This window comes from Patagioenas fasciata, chromosome 3, assembly GCF_037038585.1.
Source record: "Patagioenas fasciata isolate bPatFas1 chromosome 3, bPatFas1.hap1, whole genome shotgun sequence".
NCBI classification, from domain to species: Eukaryota; Metazoa; Chordata; class Aves; order Columbiformes; family Columbidae; genus Patagioenas; species Patagioenas fasciata.
In genome coordinates this window covers 96812267-96835252 of record NC_092522.1, presented here as the reverse complement: position 1 = coordinate 96835252, position 22986 = coordinate 96812267, and positions in this window count along the sequence as shown.

The window sequence follows — 22986 nt, the reverse complement described above, 5'->3', positions numbered from 1 at the left end:
GCCAAGTGACTTTAACCACTTCCCCTCCAAACACTTCATCAACTTGGTAGCTCTCTTCTGCACACTCTCCAGTAGCTTTATTTTTATTTCATTCTGTTGCACCCAGAACTGCATACAGTGCTCCAGGTGAGGCTGCTCCAGTGCAGAGTACAGCAGGACAATCACCTCCCTCACTTGGGTGGCAATACTGTCCTTGATGCACCCCAGGACATGGTTGGCCTTCTTGGCTGCCAGGGCACACTGTTGGCTCGTGTTCAACTTGCCATCGACCAGAATTCCCAGATCCCTCTCTGCAAAGCTGATCTCCAGTATCTTCTTCCCCAGTCTATATGTACAGCAAAGGTTGCCACGTCCCAGGTGCAAAATCCAGCACTTGCCCTGGTTGAACTTCATATGGTTGGTGATTGCTCAGTTCTCCAACTTGTCCAGCTCTTTCTGCAGAGCCACTTTGTCTTTGAGAGTGTCCACAGCTCCTCCCAATTTTGTGCCATTGGAGAATTGACTCAATGTTCCCTCAGGTCCTGTGTCTAAATCATTTCTGAAGATATGGAAGAGTGCTGGTCCAAGAAGGATCCCTGTGAAACCCCACTAGTGACTGGTTGCCAGCTCAACTAGAACCCTTTGTGCCCGGCCCATCAACCAATTGCTCACCCACTGTACTGTGTGTTTATCCAACTGTACACTGGACATCTTGTCCAGGAAGATACTGTGAGAGACAGTATCAAAGGCTTTACTGAAATTCAAAAATATCACGTAGACAGGCTTCCCTTGGTCAACTAAGTAGGTAACCTTGTCAGAGAAAGAAATTAGTTTTGTTAAACAGGATTTTTCCCTCATGAACCCATACTGGCTGGGACCAATGACTGCATTGTCAGTCAGAGGTTTTTTGATAGCTCCCAGAACAATCTTTTTCATGATTTTGCCAGGCACAGAAATGAGTCTGACTGACTTGTAGTTGCCAGCGTCATCCCTGTTGCCCTTCATGTATACTGGGACAATGTTTGCCAGCTTCCAGTCTTCCAGGACCTCTCCAGATTCCCAGAAGCATTAAAAAATCACAGAGAGAGGTCTTGCTATGACACCAGCCAGCTCTTTAAGCACCCTTGGATGAATTCCATCAGGCCCCACCAACTGGAGTAGCGAATCCCATGCAAGTTCCGGATTGATTGGGACTTTATTGTTCACACAGCCACGGTTTTCTAACCCAGGGTTATGGGGGCCTCAAGTACAACTTTGGTGTTGAAGACCAAGGCAAAGAAATCATTAAACATCTCAGCGTTGTCTGTGTCCCTGTTCATAAGGTGACCATGCTCACCGAGTATTGGACCGATGTTATTTCTCATTTGCCTTTTACCACTAATATATTTTTTAAAAGACTTTTTTTATTGTCCTTCAGAGTATTGACTGGCTTCAATTCTAATTGGGCTTTGGCAGTGCCAATTTCCTCCCTGCAGTGGTGAGCAGCATCTCTGTAGTCCTCCCATGTTGCCTGACCTTGCTTCCACTTGACCATATAATTTCTTTTTCTGCCTTATTTAAAGAAGATCCCTGCTCAACCAAGCTGGCTTTTTGCCTTACCTGCTAGATTTTCAGCATTTGGGAATTGCCTGGTCCTATGCTTTTAGTAGGTGGTATTTAAAAAACAATGAACAATGAACAAAAGCTTCTTCCAAGGGAATCTTACTAAGTAGTTCTCAGAGCCACCTGAATTCTGTTCTCCTCTTGTCTAGAGCTGAGGTCTTGCTGGCAGTTTTCCTCCTGCTAGCATAGATTTCGAACCTGACTGCTTCATGGTCACTGTGGCCAAGTGAGTTACCAGCTGCCACTTCTACAAGACCCTCTCTGTTAGTGAGTATCAAATCTAGGAAGGCAGCTTTCCTGGTTGGTTCTCTTAGTACCTGTACCAAGAAGTTATCATTCAGATACTTTTGGAATCTTCTGGACCTATTGGACCCAACTGTAATGATATTCCCAGTTGACATCTGACAAGTTGAAGTCCCCCATAAGGGTGAGGGCAGATGACTTGGAAGTTTTGCTTAGTTCCCTAAAGAATAACTCATCAGTGTCACCATCCTGGGTAGGTGGCCTGTAGTACCCACCCATGACAACATCTGCTTTATTTGTCTGACCCTTAATCTTTACCCAGTGGCTCTCAACTTTGCTATCAACAACTGCCAGATCCAATATGTCACCCCCGCCCTGTCTCTCCTACCCTGCCTATACCTTCTGAATAGCCTGTAGCCATCCATCATAGCACACCAACCACAGGACTCATCCCACCAGGTTTCAGTAATGCCAATTTTATCATATCCCTGGGACTGGGCCAAGGCTTCTGGTTCATCTTGCTTGTTTCTCATGCTGAGCGCTTTGGCATAGAAGCGCTTCAAGTGTGATTGATTTTGTCCTTCATCTCATGGCGTAGTTTGAGGAATCTCACTGTCATGCAGCTCCTCAAGCTTTGTTGTGTCATCCTGCTGCTCATCACTGACTGGCCTAGTACTGCCTCCTTCCCCCTTCCAATCTACTTTAAAGCCCTGTCAGTCAGCCTTGATAACTCCTGAGCAAACACCTTTTTCCCCTTCTGAAAGAGGTGCATCCCATCAGATGTCAGAAGACTGGTGAAGAACTGACCATCCCATGGTCGAAAAACCCAAAGTTCCATTGATGACACTAGTCATGGAGCCATGTGTTTATTAGTTGGGCCTGCCTGTTTCATTGTGTATTTTTGCCTGCTACAGAAAGGATGGAGGAGAACACTACCTGCGCACCTGAACCATCCATCAACTGCCCCAGAGTTCTGAAATCCCTTTTGATTGCCTTCATACTTGTGGTCTTTTATAGGGGTTGCAGGAATTTTTATCAGTCCTTAAAAAGTAATTATTTTGTACACAACCCCTGGTCAAAAGGACAGGTTTGTTTTTTTTTTTTTATTTCTGTTTGCAATTATTGCCTTTAATCTGACATTCTACGTGATTTTAGACAAGGTTTTCTCTTCACAATATTTGCTAGGTAGTCAGATGTAATTTTGTGACATGTAAACTGGTTTCATCTTTCAGTCTTAAACCTTCTCTTCTGTGTCCCAACTGCTCTTCTCAAGGGTTTGCCAGGCTTCATCATTACTCCAGCCCCTCACCTCACTGCCATGCTCCACCATGTCCTCTGCACTCAAAGCTGCAGGCAGAATACCACTTGATGACAGCTGTATTAGTGGTACTAAATCTACTACTAAATCCTATGAAAGAAGGGAAACGTTTTGAAGTCCAGGGCATCTTTGGCCCTGAATAATCTCCTGACAACTAGTGTGGAGGATAAGAGAATAAAGGCATGCAGGAGGCACAGCTCATTTAGTGCATAGGTCATAAAAATGCAGAGATTTAATGATTAGTGGAGTAATGATTTATTTGCACTATTGAGGCACATTCAGACATTCAGGAAGGAAAGTCAATTATAACTATAATTATAATAGAACAGTGTTATAATAGATTCAATTATAATAGGACAGGATTTAGCTTTAAAACTGTGCGGTGATAAGTGTTCAGACCTTGGGAAAGAAGTTGGGCCATTTACTCTGCTGGAATTGACTTTTTATATTCACATTAAAAAAAAGTTGTCTCTCATTTTGACTGATATATTATAAAAGACAGTAAGAAAATCCCGTTTCTTGTTGAGATGACATATTTTATCTCAGGTATGATTCAGCTGCCTAAACGATACCTATTGTCATTTGCCCTGTCCCTCAGTCTCTGACATTTATCCTGATAGTTATGACACAGGGTTGAAAAGACATGTGTGTCCTTCTGGACTAGTAAATAGGAGCCAGGAGGGATACCTCAGGGCATCTCAACTATCCCTATCTGCCTATCAAATCAGACTCAACTGTGCTGATAGAACTCTCCTTCACCTTTGAACATTTCCACGTAGAAGTTTAACTTATTTCTTTGTTTGTTAGTTTCAGATGTCCAGGTAAATTCCTTATGTTGTCTAATGAGAATTTTGCAACTTGAATACCTGAAGTAAAAAACACTGTTCTGCTGAATAGTTTGTTCAGAAATGCTAGCTATTTATGTTAAACTGCACAAAGTTACTATGGTACAGCATTATGAATAAAAAAAGAGATAACTCTATCTTAATGTGTAAAATGAGGAACTCTGTGCTAAGCCTTTTCTCTCAGAAATTAGAACTTGAAGAATGGTCGATAATTCATGAAGATGTCAACTCACTGCTTACCAGCAATCAAAAAAAGCAAAGCAATATTCAGGTAGCAGCAGAAAAAAATATATCAGTAGAGAACAAACCAAAAAACATTGTTATTCTGCTATAGAAATCCATAGGTTTTCCACCTCTAAATATGCTATACGGTAGGGTTTTCTCCACCTCAGGAAGGTTACAGTTGAAAGGCAAAAGTTTTAGAAAAGATGCTAAGTATGATCAAAGGCATATAATGGATTTAGATCAGGAAATGTCTAAGTAACCTAGGACTGCTTTGTCTAGAAAGGAAATGAATGACAGGAAGCAACAACGAAAAAAAAAAACAAGAGTGCTGTGAGGAGATGATAGAGCTAATTGTTTTCTGTCTTTTCCAATGCAAACACTAGGAGACAACAATAAGCATGTGGGAGAAGTTAAAAAAGGAAGTTCTTCATATCACTTGAATTTTTACACTACTTACCTCCAAATAACGGGTTTTAATTATATAGATAGGCTAAAGGGAGATTACAGAGTCCATGCAAATCTACTTATGGTTATGAAATGTGTATCTATAACCTTTGGTGTAGGATGTCCTTGAGGTCTTGAGCTTTAATTGGCTGAATGCTGGCAGAGGATTCTGGGCAACACCATATATGCATTTTCAGTTCTTAAACTCTCTCTTAAATGTCTTTTTCTGATGACCATTTTTAAAGGTTTTGGATCAAACTACAATTAGTCTATTAATAACAAAACCACTGCTCTCTTTTCCCCAAAAAAGAACAGGATTAGAGAGCGGAGAAAATATAGACAAGAACAAACAAATGCAGGAACAGTGAAGAGGGAAATATTAAAAAAAAAAAAAAAGAATAAATGTCCAAAGGACTAGAAATAGGTGTCAGAGCCCCAAAAGCATTGCTATACCTTACTGTCCCTGACCACTCCCTAGGCTGCATATGGGACCTGACTCCTCTCCCCACAGGTGATCCTGACCCTACCTGTGTGCTGACCTCCTGGCCTGGCCATGACCTTTTGGGGGACAGTGGAACAGGTATGGCTGCCAGATTCAGCACTGTTGGACCCCTGGGGACTTTCTGCTATTCCCAGACCCTGACCCCAGGGAACCACCAGGGAAGATGCAACACTGAAGGCAAAAGTGCAACCAGAACCTCAGCAGGAGTGCTGGAGGGTTGAGGAGAGCTACTGAGGTCTGGCCCACTGATTGCAAATGTGCTCTAGGGTCTTTGTTTAGTTGCAGAATCCCTCTCTGAACCAGGGACATCTGTGAACTACATTGTGAACAAGGCTGTGCTCACTTCTCCCATATTATCTGGCAAGATTAGGAACTGGGAGCACACACTGGACCAGTAGACTCTACATCCTCCGCTGTGTTGACACTCAAGGGTGAGGAAGCACAGCAGATGAGGAGTGAGCATGTAGCGGCATTTCTGAGGGGGTTATTTCTGGGCCAGAAGGAGGTCATGTCACCTACAGGAGTGGTATTCCAGGAGGTCACAAATCACAACCTGAGTGCTGCAGAGCCTGGGCTGAGGGATGAGCAGGGGACACCCAAACCTTTTGTCCTCTGGATTTTCTTTTGTCTTTGCTAATCATTAACATAAAGAAAATGATCTTAACCTAAAGAAGAAGTTGGAATGTCATGGCAGTAACCATTTTTAAAAATCTAAGCAGTTACATTCCTTTTAGTTTTCCTCATGCAGGTGGTTAAAATAATTATACCGCAAGTACAAACTGATTCATCATGACATGTCCTGTCAATGACTTCGGAGGAGCTATTAATATCTCAGTAGGAATAGTGCAATTATTACATTGAAGCTTTTTTTATCTCTATCATCACTACAGTTGTAAAGCTTTTTTTTTTTTTTTTAATACAATGTACAATCTTCTTTTTTTTTTTGCATTATTTCTACTAAAAGTATCAAACATACAGGAAAGTCATAAACATCTCCCCCCAAAAAATCAACTCATGATACATTTTTGAAGTTGCAAATCTAAGTAATACTGCATTTGTAACAAAGTAATTCCTTACAGATCAAATTATATTTGTATTTGTACTTTAAATACTAGACAAAATACTTTTTATACTGTTTATGGCTATGACTTACTGGCTATATAAATAATTTCTGTGAAGAAGAACTAGCAATCCACATAAATATGACAGACAAAACATGGAAGAAAAAATGCAGTCAATAAGAATATCTTGCAGTTATGCATGTGCACAGATAATATTTATTCCAGACAGAAAAAAAAATCCTTAAGGAATATTAAAAGAAAAAAGGAAGCATACAGATTTTTCAGCCTGACATTCAGAATCCTTTCACAGACAAAAGGAAAGTCACCTTATATTTAGAGTCAATTATTTATTATCAGACCAATTAGTCTTTTAACAGCTGAATAGTCCAAACTGTCTAATTAAAAAGAGAAACCTAATTAGTATTACGGTTAAAATTGTTTAATAGAAAATCCTTCAAACCTGTTACCATCTACCACTTTTCTTTTGTTTAATGCTTAACACTGCTAGTATGCCACCAGAAGATCACAATCTCTTTCCTGTAAGACTCTGTTTTCTGACAGTCATATGCAAATATTTTGCATAACTTAAGGTATCTCAAATGACGCCAAACATTTACATTCGGATGACTAAATAAAACACTTCATGTCATGTCAGAAACTGCTATCTAACATAATGTAACTTTCATATTAATAATGCATTTTGTATTATATGGGGGCTTTTCTCAAACACAGGTAAATAATGTGAATCTCCTCCTTTAATGTAACTTCTGTTTCTCTGCTGACTGGACAGAGACAAATAGTTTGGATGAGATACGTACCTTTTAGATAATTAAATTGAATCTCCTAGAATTCCATATTAGACTTTGTTAAGTAGTTGAAATAGCAGGTGAATGCAAAAATGCAACAAAGTGCCAAAACCAAGATGTGTGCTGTCCTTTTCTTGTCTGATGCTTGTGCAAGATTTGCATGAGGAGAGACATATTCAGAAGTTAGATTTATTTTCCTCTTCCATGTCTTAGAAATGGTGGGGGTATAAACCTACCAAGCCACAGTAACAGTAAAATTAACGGTCTTTTGAATTTTCAGGATGTGACAGGATAGGCATGACTTGGAAGAATATAGGCTCATATTCACAAAATAAATTCTGAAATTTCATAGGCTTTGCTAGGTGGGCAAATGAGCCTCTGCAAAGTAGAAAGAACAGAAAAATATGCCAATAATACTTTCTAAGAATAGAATTATGAAGGAAAATTAGAAAATCTGTCCAGAAATAAGGGTAAAGTAGAGTAGATGATTGTTATATGCCTATAGACTCTTTCAAAGGTTCTGGTTATTCAGACACAGGAGTGAGAGAGACTGATGACTACATTTTAAATACATTACAAGTTTATAACATGTTTACAGAGGAAGACTTTCTAAAAATGTCTTTTGAGGGGGAAATATTATCAAACTAAGAAATATTAAAGAACCAACAAAATAAGGGAGCTTGAAGTCTTCCTTCTTCTGTAAATTTCAAATACTGAGTTCCCAAAGCAGACGCAATGAAAGAGAATTGTAAACCAGGCCAGTCTAATTAATCCACAAAAATCATCCAGTCAGATTTTAGTATTTAAAGAAGCATTTGAAAGATGTTTTGGTTAAAAGTGGATTCCACTGAATCCATATGTAATTTAGAGGCTTGCAGATGAAATAAATACATTACTGTGGTTCCTTCAGTAAGTGACTGTTGATTTCTTATGAAATGTCTGTAGTATTTAATAAAATTTCACTTTTTTTTTTTTTTTTTGCATATAACAAGGACATGTATTCACTGCTCATACACCAACGGCCATTTTAAGTATCAGTGTCCAGGAAAAATTGTTAATTTTTTCTGCTGGTGGTTATATTTTAATGTGTTCCCCAATGTCAGTTTTCAGCCACTGAATGCTTAAAACAGTGTGCTATTTGTTTTATTACAGTTGTCCCAGTTTCTCTTTTCTCTTGGCATATTGAAATACTAGATTAAAACCTGATAAATAATTGTACCTATTCTATTGCAACCTGAATGTAAAGCTAAATAAGTTTTTCTGAAGCATTTTTCTTAAAAAATATACCATATCACCCCAAATACATCTCTTTAGAATTGTTTACGTTAAGTGTTTATGGGGAAATAATTTCTTAATTTTTTTTTAAACCTTATGTAAAGGTCACATGCCTTTAATAGACAGGATGATACCATCACAAAATGTAACCTGTTGATATTCATTGAAGAAACTTGGGCTGATCCTCTTTCCAGTCTTTTAAAGGTTGGTAAGATGGGACACATAATGGGAATACCAGAAGACCACTCATGATATTTTCTTGGTGTGGATTCAGTTTTTCTGGATACTGAGCCAGGCTCCTAAAATCTAGAATCAACCTAAAAGCTGTACAGCCAAGCTACAGAAACATTTGGACTAAGCTAGCAAATCCCAGAGGTAAGCTTAGGTATGTTGCTCTGTTGGGTGCAGGTGACCAGATTTTGGTAGCTGAGAAGGCTGAGCTGCAAGGGTGTCCTCTGTAAGGAGAGTCTGGAGCTTACCCCATTTCAGACAACTGGTTCCAACCTGCCTGCCAAGATAGTGGTGCCTCTGTGAAAACATATTTAAGAAAGGGAAAAAAAATGCCAGAAAGAGAAATATGATGGGAATGGAAAGAGTGAGAAACAGCAGAGGGAACACCAAGGTCAGAGGAGAAGGAGGAGGAGGTGGTCTATGGTACTGAAGCCTTTGGAGCCCCACACCAAGACGGATATTCCTGAAGAAACTGTGGCCTACAGAGGGCCCGTGCTGGAGGAGAGGAAATATGTGATAAGGAAGGATGCGCAGAGATAAACTACTATGTACTGGCCATAACCCACTGTCCACAACCCACTGTCCACTCAGAGGAGAGTGGAATGAAAGAACGAAGTTGACCCTGAGAAAGCAGGGAACAAAAGGTGTTATTTTAATATTTGCCTATTTTCCACTAATTGAAGCAGTAAATAAGTATTTATATCAATTGCAATCAAATGAAGTTAGTTTTCACCAACTCAAGTCTGTTTTATGCATGACAGTAACTAGTAAGTCATCTCCCTGCCTTCATCTCAACCCATGAACTTTCTGATTCTTTTTATTTTCTCCCCTCATCCCAGTGAATGGTTGGCTGGGTGGGAGTTTGGCCTATACCCAGGGTTAATCCACCACAGTTCTTTAGAGGGGCTGGCTGTGCAATAGGGAATGGGCAGGACAGAATTCGGTTTATATGAAAAACACTAAGTAGTTAGATCCTTAGAAGTACATTCTTCTACAGAAACTAGAGGAAATTACCAGCCTGTTTGTAAGTTATAGCTTTTTTGAGTAAGACTTCATCAGTACTAGTTTGCTACTTGAAGTAAAAGTTTTGAATATATATCATACAGAATGTTGTGTAATTATGTTTCAAATGGTCACATTCTTCTTTTTGTACTCTCATCTCACTGTTAAATAACTCATAATATTTGAGCAAGAAATCAGAAATCACCTTTTAGTAAAAGATAATAGGAAGAGGAGAGGCGGAAAGAGTGCCTGGGGTGACACACACTTACCTTGTGTATTGGATTCTGGCCTGGTAAGAAGTACTGGGTTCATCTTGTCTTTATTACAAATTAAATACATACATTTTCAGAGCACAAGGTGTGAAACAAAGTTATATCTTTTCCTTCCTGTCCCTTTTGCTTGTAGAGTCAAGGTCTAGTTTAGTTTCTACTTTATGACCATGTGGTTTGCATTTCCAGCTACTCAAAAGCTCTATTTTGACAAGAAAGGTCTTCTAAAATACTTTATTTTTTCTAGTCAGCTGTCTAGATGATCTTCCTTCACCTGAGACTTAAAGTTTCATATCATTACATGTTTAAAAAACACTATGAATCTTCTCTTTCTTAAGTAACTCACTAATCCTTAGACTATTACAATGAAAGTAGGCATGCCTACCAGATAAATTTTTTAATCAGCTTCATAGTTTTGGACTAGATCGGAGTACTTGAGTAGAATTTGTCAATGATTCATAAAAACTTTTTTTTTTTTTTTAGACAAAATTGCTGACTTCAGGAACTAGGGAGACTGTTAGGCAAATCAGATCTATAAATTTAAAGTTTCTATGTCCCTCTCAGGAAGTCTTTCTAGATTGCTGCCCTGGTCACAAGCATTTAAATTCTGTCTATATCTCAGTTTAGAAAGTTTGGTTTATAATACTCTTCTGCAAGTCTCTGACACTGTCTCTCTCAAACTGTTGAATAGCACCCTCAAAACACAGGATTTATAAACATTTTCCTTTAGTTTGTGAGAACCAACATATGACACTGCAATCCACTTTTCTCCCAGTCAGAAAAAACATCATCAGTGTAAGATATTTTCAAAATCTTTAGAAAAAGACTACCATTTTATTTGAAAGAATGGGAAAAAAATAAAAGAGAGAAAAAGAAGGGCCCTAAGAAAGAGACATGTTGTGGGGTTTTGTTTGTTTGTTTTTTATGGCATGACCAGAATAGTTTATCTATTTCTCGACCTTCAGTTCACTTCCAGTGGACTTTAGAACATAAATGAGGATGTAGTAATTCCTGCAGAATAAACAAAAAAAAAAAAAAATAATAATCTTTTTATCTACCATTCTTTGGATTTTTTCTTTATGTATCTAAGATGACTCTTGATGCATGATCTTGTCCCAGAGTGAAACCTCTAGGTGCTCTGACAGCATCAACTGTAATCAACAACTATCAATAATGATGACATTGCTATTACCTATCACATTGCTATTGCCTTGAAATGGAAAAGGTTCACATAATTACCAGAGAGTCACAATGTTAAATCTGATTCCATTAGATGCATCTAAGATGTACATCATACACATAAACCAGATTTTTACTTTTAATAGCTGTCTGTGGGAATGTTTCTCAAAATGAGTTAGAATGATTATTTCAGCCTCATTGATTTTAAAAAAGCTGAAAGAATTATTCTATATTATTTGCTCAGATGATTTTAGTCTGTAAAGGCGCAACAGCTGAAACTAGAATTGCATCTGAATATCTGATTTCTTTTGATTTGTATTCTTACTTTCACATGAAAATCCCTTTCAAGTATTCTCAACACCCCTCTTGCAAACCCTTAGTAAATTAATAGGAAGCTGGTTACTATCCTTTATCTCCAAGCTGAATTAGGAAAATTAACATTTACAGCAAACATTTAATTTTATTATAAATAAGCACACTTTACAGATCAAATTGTCTTTGTCTCATTTAGTCTTTATTAACTGTTACTTTATACAACCAATATTTGTAAAATTAATAGTTCTGCTCAATTTAACTTTATTAATTATGCACTGCATAATGGTGTCTTTCTTCCTTGAAAGAGGGAGGCAAAAAAGTAGAAAGCAGGAATCACAAGTTTTTCTATTGAAAAAAAAAAAACAAAACAAAACAAAAAACCAATAATGAAGCTACCTAATAGCAATGGTGACTTCAGTATTCGCAGATATTTTTATTATTTCTATTAAAAAAAAATCACTTAATTTCCATTTTGTTTGACCTACAGCAATTTCCTTCATGAATACCTTAACATTTTGAATCTATATTTAAAAACATCTTCCAACAACCCATCTCATTTGAAGTTGCTGGCTTTCAGCTTTCTACTCACCATTCAGATGCATTTAAAAAAAAATTTCTACATTAGTTAAAAACCATCACCTTATAAAAAATATTCTGTTAATCATTTACAGATATAGATATGAAATTGTGAGTATCTTCAAAGTGCATTATGAAGATGTTATTCAGATTAATGACAGTCAAAACACCTGATGGATACTTTAGTGATGTCTTCTTCTGAAATGTGTGCAAGTTGCGAGGATTATATAATTTAAGTGAAAACCTTGTTAATTGGTATAGGTCTTGAGATATGTATTATTTTCACAGATGTGCTTTGTAGTGGGAAATTCATAACATGCAAAGGAAAGACATATGACATTCTATAGTTTTATGCCCAAATATAGAAACTCTAAACACAAGACAGAACATGATGAAAATCTACCATCTCAGAAAGATTTAGAGAAATATTGTAACTTGCAACAACTTTCTGAAAATAAAAAAACACAACCTTATCTGTGTATATGGAAAACTATTTACATTTTTTTTCATTGGAACAGAAATAGTTGTTCTCAGACAGAATTACATACCTGTCTGTTGTGCACAGAGAAGACACAAGGACACATACCAGTTCCCAAAGGGATAGCTGTCAGAATACATGTTCAACAGATTTGTGTCTTTTCTCTACCCAGCCAAACTGTATTTCCAAAAAAACAGAGATAAAGGACATAGAAAAGGATGGGTGGAAGTGTCAATGGGAATGAAAGAAAAAGCCAAAGTTCCTTCAATAGAGATATCTATAAGCAACACACCTGACTTTAGAATAAATAGATTAATTATTTCTTTCTGGGATCATGTTTACAAAAAGTACTTAGGGAAAACAACTAATTGCCCTGTTGCCACACTGAACTGAGTTCACATGGTGAGATTTTGGTGGGCACAGGGCGCAGACGTGGCTTCTGTGTGACGAGGCCAGGGGCTGCCCCATGCATTTCAATATCTGAATTCTTTTGATTTGTATTCTTACATATACTTACTTAGAGGAGCAATAAAATAATTTTTCTAGTCAAGGCTGTTTGCCTATGATGGCAACTGGTAAGTTATTTCCCTGCCTTTATCTCTCTACCCACTAAGTTTTTTATCATGTTTTCTCACCTTCTCCTGTTGAGAAGGGGACATGAGAGAGCAGCTGGGTGAACATCTGGCAGCCAGCCAAAGTCAATCTATCACATGCACTTTGCTGTAAAATGTCTGCAGTATAGTCAGAATTTTGTTCCTAACACATTAAGTTGCCACAAGATTTATATAGCATATAGTCTACATATACAATATTCCAATATCCCCAAATCACAAATAATGAGGATTACTAAGAACCTCAAATGAGCATGATGGAATACAGGTCCATCCATAATCAACAGAACAGAAAGAGTACCTCAAGCCAGAGTAGTTTTGTTTCTTATCACTTCCTCCAGCCAAAGGATATTAATGATCATAGAGTTGTCTGTATAAAATCAGGAGGTAAGATATGGATCTAGAATACAAAGAGAAAATTCTTATGAATCATGTTTTACCCCAAAATTTTGAATGTTGTGTTCTAGGTTCCTGCAAGAGAAAGCAAACTATAAAGAGAAAGCAAAATATAAAGGAAATTTCAGGAAGTTTTTGTTTATTTGTTTGTTTTTCTCTGTTACTTACAATCTGATGATCAAGAGACTCAGCAAAAAAGATAACTCATAAAATAGATTATGAGAGGCTAAGTGCAGCTGCCTAACAGAGCTGAGGCTACCACAACTTTGTGATCTAGTAATGAGTCTGAACACGTATTCCTGGTGGACGCATGCACAGATAGAATGTATGCAGCAGGTTGTCGCGGTTTAACCTGAGCTAGCAATACAGCCATAACAGCTGCTCACTCATTCCCCCTCCCTCTCCTACCCTTGAATACAGTAGAGAATGGAAAAGGATTGGAGAAACTCATGGACTGAGATAAAAAATGTTTTAAAAAAATAACAAAATAACACTAACATACTACTAATAATAGTTCCAGATATAACATGGAAATAGAATATAAAATAAAAGATACTCAATGCAATTCCTCACAAACTCTGTCTGCACTGAGCAGCCAGTCCCAGGAAGCTCCATCCCGGTCCCAAACAGCCAATCCTGGAGAGAAAGAAAAAGGCAGCAAGACCAGAGGCCTTTGCAAAATGGCAGGATGGTGAAAGGGTGAACTAAAGAAACTTCCGAACAGAACTCTCCTGAACAGGTATCTGTCTTGTCTCTGTCCCACTCCAAACCTAGCTAGAAGATTCCAGCTCTCCTTAAATATGAAACATGATGCTAATGGCGTGGAATATTCCTATTGATCAGTCTGGATGTCAGTCAAGGTCTGCCCCATCTATGTCACCCTTCTTAGCTGCCTCACACTTTTGGGGTGAGCGCTCAGAGGTCTTGACTCCCAGACAACAGAAATTAAAAACTTTAGCTCTTGTCCTGAGGTGTTATCTTCTTGTTCTTATAATAAATCCAAATAAAAACCATGCTAGCTACAAAAAAAAGAAAAGTTTCTAACTGCATGAAGAAAAATTACTTTCAGCCAAACCAGGACACACATATATAAATAAATAATTTTATATACACAGACACAGCTAGTGACATAGATCAACACAGTTCTCCTGGGCTTGTGGAGATGGGCTTTTGATGGGCTCATGGCTCCTGGGATGGGCCTGGAAGAAGCTGAAGCAAGGTATTATTTGGGCGTCTCCCACCTGACATTTTGTCTGTGTGCTCCTTTGTCAGCGTTCGGACGAGTTTTTGTCACATAATCTAATAGAAAATATGAAAGTCATATGTGAAAATATGATATAGATCTGATCTTATTGTCATTAAAGTCAGTAGAAATTTTGCTACTACCTTTAGTGAAAGAGAATTTGTTCCTGTACACTGTAGGGCTGAGATGAAAGTATATGTAGTATACATTTTAAAATCGAACAAAAAATCGTTGGCATATACAGTTATCCTTTACACTTATTATTACTTTGGCACGCCGAAGAAAAATAAATCAAAATGTATAATACTAAAATCTATTGGTTTTCATTTTGGGAGGATAATTCATTGCAAAACACTGAATGATTACTAAGGAACAGTTCATTTAATCTCAGAGTAACATGCTATTAGGACTTTTAATTGCTGCTTCTATGAAAATTTGTAGAGGATATTATGAGAGATTTATGAGCAAAATCCCAGGTTTTTCTGATCCCACTCACATAACACAGAGATAATTATTTTTTCTTCCAAGTAAGAAAATGTACGAAACGATACACAGAGAAAAGAAATTGTCGTGGTGCAACCATAAACTAATTTGCAGAATATTAGTGACTTCCTTTCTGACTGGCTGGTAGTCAGTTGTGTTTTTCTGCAGGTTAAAGCATAATCCCAGAAGACAGGAAATTGCAAAGTATGAAAAAATGTAATAGGGAGCTTTGTAAGACAAGAATGAGAAATATTTGTTCTATTTAATCATTTTGCTTGTTTATGATAGGCACTAGGTGGTCAGGAATAAATTTTCTAGCCCTTAGTCACAGGTCACAAATAATTAGAATTTAATTGCTAGAGTACTCTGCAATATGAAAAAGAATTACAGTATGAGAACACCAGGGTCTTTCTTCTGAATTCAGATAACTGACACTATCAGTAACTGACATAGGTATCTTTCATTCTTTAATGTGTGTATCCTCAAAACAACACCACAGAGCAGGTTGATGCTCTTTTCTTTATGGTTCTTTTTTGTTTATGGTTGGGTAATTAAGCTAAAAAAAGATAAACTACTTTTTGCTTTCTAGAGTACAGAAGTATGGATTTACCCTACTTTATGGAGCACCCCTGGTACTAGACAGTTCAATACAATCCCTTCTCAGCAGGTCACCTTTGAGGATTAAGGTTTGCCATCTGACCCTGCAGGTGACTGACATGGCACAACGCACAACCATATGGCAAGCTAAGTTTTCTTTTGGTTTAAGAATGTTTTCCCAGACCTTTAATAATTTAAATCTCTGCTCAGGCACTATTTGGGAGGGTGCTTCCTGTTTGAGTCAAAATCATCCCTGGTGCTGGCCTAGAAATTAGACAATCCCATTCCAGTGCACAGGTTTATTTTCTGGTTTTCGTACACTGTGCTAATATTAACCTTCTAAATGAAACAAGGAAAGATTTGGTGATGATTTTAGTTTCAGAATGAATCAATGTTACTGAGCGAGATACTTCTATGGCTTGTATTTTGCTGGATGTGTCATATCTACTTTGAATGGAAACAGAGCTGTGCTTTTTGTGTTATTTTTCTTACTTTTTAAGGTATTTGAAATCTTTAAGATAGAACTACCACCAGATTTTTAGTTTGATGATTTTTTGTTAGTGTTATAAAAGTCTTAGCCATATTTTGACACCAGCAAATAGTGATTGTGATACTTATGTTCTTCACCTCTGCAATTAGTTTTCAATGTACTCATTATTCTATCTACTTACCTTATATTTTCTAGCCCTGTTCAGATACAAAAACTGCAGGAAAAGTTTTAGTTCAGCTTCCTGTTCTTGCAGTTGGTTTTAGGTGTTTGAACTCCTGTACTTGTGGTGCTACTGATTTGAACAGCTGTTTTATGAAGAACAAAAAAATGCAAGATAATGGTTAAGTCCTTTGATTTCTCAGGTTTACCCAATCATGGATTTCATTTAAATTCTGTATCAGGACACTATTGTCAAGCTGTTTTGATAGGTAATAGAAATGTATTTATCAGAGAAATTCTATATTAATATTTTGGTCAATATTTTCCTTATATCACCCATTATTGCATTTGACTTGTTTGCATAGTATTTAGGCCATAACCCTTCAAGTGTTGCAAACACACACAAGATAGAACTTTTGTTGATTTACAGTCAGACATCGGCATACTGAAGGATCAAATATTTACTTCCACCCCTTAATTACAAAACATTTATTTTTACTTTATTTTTCAAAAATAGAGAAAAATAAATTTTCCTATGAACTCATTTTATAACTATAATTATGCAAAATTACATAATTATGAATATAAATACCTTCAATCCATTTCTGACAGCTTGTAATTATGTAATTATAGCCTGAACTTAGGTGATTGCAATGCACAAAGCTGTGTAATATGGAACAATTATTGCCTCTTTAGAATTCACTTATAACCCTGGTCATTGTTTTTCAAAGGAGGTATTTTATAACCACAAAATTGTTTAACATTTGTGCTGTTGTATACTTGAACCTATGCATAGAGGACAGTACAAACTTTTATGAAATGTAGAGTTCTAATCCTTCCCAAAATACACCTGTGTGCATACTTAAAGTACCTACTTAAAGCCTGAGTCAAGTTATTTAAAATATATCTAACATATGTCTAACATAATGTTTGACAGATAGTACTACTTGAATCAATGCAGCCATTCTTGTGTTTAAATTCAGACATGTATTTAAATAACCTACAGAATTCAAGTGTCAGAACTTGTTACTGCATTCTTCTAAAGCACGTTGTAAAGATTATTGTGAAAGTATTTAGAATAAAAAAAGAGTTTAACATAGTTCTTAGTTTATTCTTCTCATTCAGACTTTAAAATTTCAAAGCAACGTTTTTGAAGATCACAGGAGTAAAATGAGATTTTAATGTTCCTTATGGTTATCTTAAGAAGTTTTTATAGCCCCTATGACTGGTTGCTTTTTTTTATTTAAATAGCATTAACTGTGCAAGCATTAAAAAAATTAACATCCTTGCCTTTAAAATCTTACAACTGAATTTTACATATGATGAATGGTTAGGTAAAATGATATCTAAATTTTCATAGCAATTTTCAGCTGTCATATTCAATTTTTTTATATCAAATGACAAAAAATCCCAGTTTCAAATTAATTTTGTCCTGAAAATATGGTCTTAAACTGTCTGTTGAGTTTCTTTCTGCATCCTGGTTATAATTTGGCTAAGAGATAGGTCACTGGAAAAAAAAAAATAATCAGGCTTTGCAAAAAGATTTTTAAAAGGAACTGAGATCAGATTTGTAAGAAAGAATATGTTCCTGCTCTGCATCTTATATCCTGCCTTCTGTTTTCATTTGCTCTGGTTCTATAAGAAAAGATCTTCACAAAAAAAAAAAAAAAAAAGGAAATGAAAGAAGCAAAAGAAGGAATAAAAGAAGTAAGCAAAAGAAGGCAGCAAAAGTAACAAATTGGAGCCCTGTATCTAAACCATAAATAAATTGATGCTGAAATGAAGCTACTTCTTAGAGTTCAGTTGAACTATACGTCAGTCAGCCTTTTGAAGAGTAGAGCGTTTTTTCAGGCACTAAGGGAAGCAGCGCATGCTTTTGCTTTTTGCTCAACATAGACAAGATAAACAGTATTTTTAACAGATGTTCTAAAATTTTGCAGGTTTTTTTTGCTCATATTTAGTACTAAGGTATTAGTAACAGACAGTATGTAACAGACAAGCTTTATTTATTTCTGTATACAAAGTTACTCAGAGCTGTTGGAGACTAAATGAAAACTAATGCAATATATAGATAATGTAGAAATTCATGAAGAGATGCAGAACAATTTTACAGTAAATCTTGAGTTTGAGATAAGTAGGATAAACCTCTAACTTTAGATTACTAGAGATCTGCTAATGCAAAATTGCTATCAAGAAAGTAATCTACTGAGCAATAGTCTCTTAAATCTGAAAAGTCCTTTTAGCAGTCTAAATCAGATTTACTATTGTTTTATGAATCTTTAAATTTTAATCATACCTAAATAATTTCTACCATAAGTAAAGTTTTATCATTTCATTTATATGAATGCATACTAAAAGAATTATGTGGCTTCTTGATAATCCATACTTATACATATGTATTTATAAGGATAGCCTCATGGTTTGATTCCTAGGTAACATGACATAATGTATACTATCTACTGATAATACTATAAATTCCAGATCAGCTAATGTGATGATGCTTAGCTATGACATATATAGATAGTCACACTCGGATCAGTGGTCAGTATATGCCCTAGACCTGGCATGACTGCCTTCCTGGATAAAATTACCCATGTGCAAAACTGTTTGCTGGTATGGAACACAGAAAAAGAGCACTTTCTTCCACATTTTTTCTTGCTTAACATTCTTCATTCATGCAACCTTGTCTATGAAATACCAAGTGGCAAATATAACTTTCTGGGTGCACTTTAGTGTATTATTCCTGTTTATAACTCTCTATGAATCTCAAAATACTCTGTGTTACACAAATGAAAAATGAAAGACCTCGCTGACTTAAGTTATTTACAAGTTCAAAGACAAGCACACTGAAGAAAACATACTTTGAGCAACACAGAGGACACAATGTTCCCAGTCTATACTTGCCTCTGCAAATGGGAGATGACCTTAAACAACAATTGTGCTCTGTAAGTGTGGAAGCAAAAGCTCACATTAATAATATAAGTGCTTTGAAAATTACACATTAATGTTTATCTTCTTACAAGTCTTTTCAAAATTCTTTTTTTGTCCCTGACTATCAAGGTGTCTGGTAAGATGTTCATCACCTAACATTTTTCTCATTTTATTCTCTACTTTCTTCTTACAAATGTCATATTTCAAATGCATGAACCATGACAAAAAGTACTTTATTGTACCACATGGTTTTAATGGCAAGACTGAATGGAGTTTTCATCTACGTTAGGCTCACTAAACTGAACAGAAGGCAGAAGTCTTGCTCCACTTCATTTTCTTCTTCATTCTCAGATGTTATTTTCAGATGTCATGCCCCAGCTTGTACATACATTTTGTTATCAATTAGTAATCTTAGTATCTTTAATCCTGAACTACATGTGGTTTATGTTATTATTAATAGCCAGCTGAAGAACTACACTTGAACTAGGTTTCAGATTCAATATATTTTGTCCATTGAAATGGTTCCATAAAATTTAGCTATCAAAATTAATCATTTCAGAGTTTACAAGCTGTCTGGTCCTTTAAGTTCCTGCAGGATCCATATACTGGGATTCCAGTGAAGACTGCAGGGAATAAGATTATTCAGAGATTTGCAGGAGGCTCAGAAGTCTTTAGAATATAAATTAGATTTCCTTTATTAATTTGTCTTAATAAATGAGATTGTATCTTGCTCTAAGAACAAGAAGAATAATTTATTCATTTTTTCATATGTTCTTGCTGTGTTAGGATACAAAGTAAGCTTAAGTAAAGCACATATGTTCTTTCCTATTTAAAAAACTTATACCTACAAAACCAACACGATTTCTGTCACAAAGAAGAGTTTCTAACAGAATGTCTGGCCATTCAATAGGACAGAAAAAAATCCATCATAGGAGTCATGGTTGTACTCTAGGACTATAATCCATTGAGTTGAAGTACATAACTAATCATAAATTGAGGAAAACGCAGTGTCACAGCAAATAAGACTTAATGAGATCTTGCAGCTACTAAGGTAGACCTTTTATTCAAAGCTGTTTCAAAGTATTTGAAGGTACACATTTTAGAAGATTTCCAAGATCTCCAATGTTATAGCTTTGAATGCATTCAGCAAGTTCATCAGTCACCCAAGTTTACACTTGTCTTCTGCAGCAGAGGTCCTAGAGTTCCAGCCTCTTTAACTAAAGGCCTGTTTGCCAGCTAATCAACTGCTTGCTGAACTATATCTACAGTATTTTAGACCACAGAATACATAATTCAAGACAAAATATTCTGAGTAATTAATAACAAACTTATTGGTTGTAGTTGTAGGTCACTGTGTTTCTAAAAGTATTTAACATTCCAGTACTTAATAACAAAATTGGTTGCACTGCACTATTTGAGTAGTGCACTTCAGAGACTCCATCTTGACTATGGGTTGGTGACAGCAACTTGGTTTTGTTTACAGTCTGGAGATTATCAGATAATGCTAGGTAAAGAGTTGGGTATGAACTCCATCAGAGATGTCTAGTCAGCAAGTTAGGAAAGCAGAAGGCAGGTGCAGGAGATGGGACTCAAGACAGGGCCAGAGGCAGGGCTGGAGGCAGGTACCTCATAGCATGAGCAGTGATCAGATGCCTAGCTGAAATGGGCCCTAGGGCAGGGAGTATGAGGGAGGGCCAGTAAGTGTCATTAAGGCCTAGTAGTATCCTCAAGGCCCTGACATTGTCATTCTTGTGCTTGGACATGTCTTCTAGGAAGATTTGTTCATTGGTCTGTTATTCCTAGGAACCTCCTCTTCGGTTTAAAATGAGTGCAATATTCACCATTTTCCACTCATCAGGAATTTATTCAGATCACTATAATATATACAGGGCAACAAAAAGTTGCATTATAAAGCCACCACTCATCTCTCTCAGCACCTTGGACACATCTCATCTTGTTCCATGGATTTGTCTAAGACCAATTTTCTTAAATGTTTCCTAGCTCGTTCTTCCTGAGCAATGGATACTGCTTTGTTTCTACTGATTCTGTCACTAAGGCAGGGACCTGAGAGGCCTGAGACCAGCAAAGACTGAAATAAAGACCACTTTGAATGCTTCAACCTTTTTTGTGTCCTTAGTCACTTGGTCCCTTGAACTGTTGAGCTGTGAATCCATTTTCCTTAGCATCCTTTTTGCTCTACATGAACCTGTAGAAGACCTTCTTATTGCCTTTCACATTTCTTGGCCTTTCAACTCCAGTTGAGCTTAACTTTCTTAATACCATCACTGTACTAGGCAATGCACTAGACTTTGCCTGTACAATGTTTGTGTTTTCTTCCTTGGCAGCTTGTCCATCCTCCATTCTTCACAATTCCCTTTTTGTATCTGAGGTCTGTAAGGATCTCAAATCTCTGAAAGAATCGCAGCATCTCTGTCAGATTGTCTTTCTCAGTCAAGCCAGTATTATGCCATGCCTGCTCAACTTCTTCCACACCTGAATGTATATTTTTGTGCTTTGAAAATGCTGTCATTGAAATTCAGACAACTTGGTTTTCTGAAGAGCCCCTATGTATTTCAGAGAAGTCTACTATGGGATCCTCCTTAGAAGTTTCTTGAAGAAAATCTGTGCTCCTGAAACTCTAAGTTATAATGCTGCTATCTTTTGCTCTGTTCTCTTAGTATCTTTAACTCCACCATCTCATCCTCACTACAGCTAACATTACCATCAGTCTCTTCACATCCCTCACCCATTCCTCATTATTTGTGAGAAGCAAGTTCAGCAGAGCACTTCCGCTATGCTTCTTTTCTGGACAACCTGTTATGAAATTATGCTCAGTTGTCTCCCAAAAAACTCTTGCACTGCTTGTGTCCGAATGTGTTGCTCTCACAGCAGATGTCAAAGTGGTTAAAAATTCCCATCATTACCCAGGTCTGTGGTCATGAGGATTCCCTAATTGTTTACAAAAAAAGTTTCGTTCACTGTTTGAGTGTAGGTAAAGAAAAACACTTCTTGCTGTTGCCAGAAGTCATCATCTTGGGAGGATTCATCGTCTGCCCATTTGAATGTAACCTCTGTGCAAAACATCTGGGGAAACAGCCAAAAGGACAATAGCTGTGCCATCTTCATAAAATGATTTACTCATTTCCACTTTGTCAAAAAATATCACCAGACTAAAGATCTGTACACTATAAAGAACAGACTAATTCCGCAATTCTAGTTTTAGTGATTTTAGTCACAAGTTACATGTTATTTCTGCTTGGCAAAATATTTTTTATGAAATAATGAGGCTCATTAGCACAGAGGTAGCCATCAATTTTTGGATCATTCCTTATTCACTATTCTTTAATGTATCATAACTCAGAATCAAATATAGATATTTGTCGAGGTTTTGAATGCAGAGTGACAATAGAACCATGACAGGCGTATTGTTAAACACCTCTTCTCCCTTTCCCCCTTCAGCCCCTCTCTCTCCTCCCTTTCCACTAAGGACAGGTGATCGGGAGGGAAAGAATGACAGAGAGAAGAGAGTTGGAAAAATTTAAAATGTTTTACTAATGCTACTGATATAATAGAGGAAAATCATACAAAATATACAAAACCAATCTTGAAAGTCCCAGCAACTGCTCCAGCAAGTTGTAGGGCCGGCACCCGGAGTCCTGGACTGGACTCTTTAGCCAACCGGAACTAGGTTTAGTCTGTCACTAGGCCTCAGTTCGCAGGGACAAC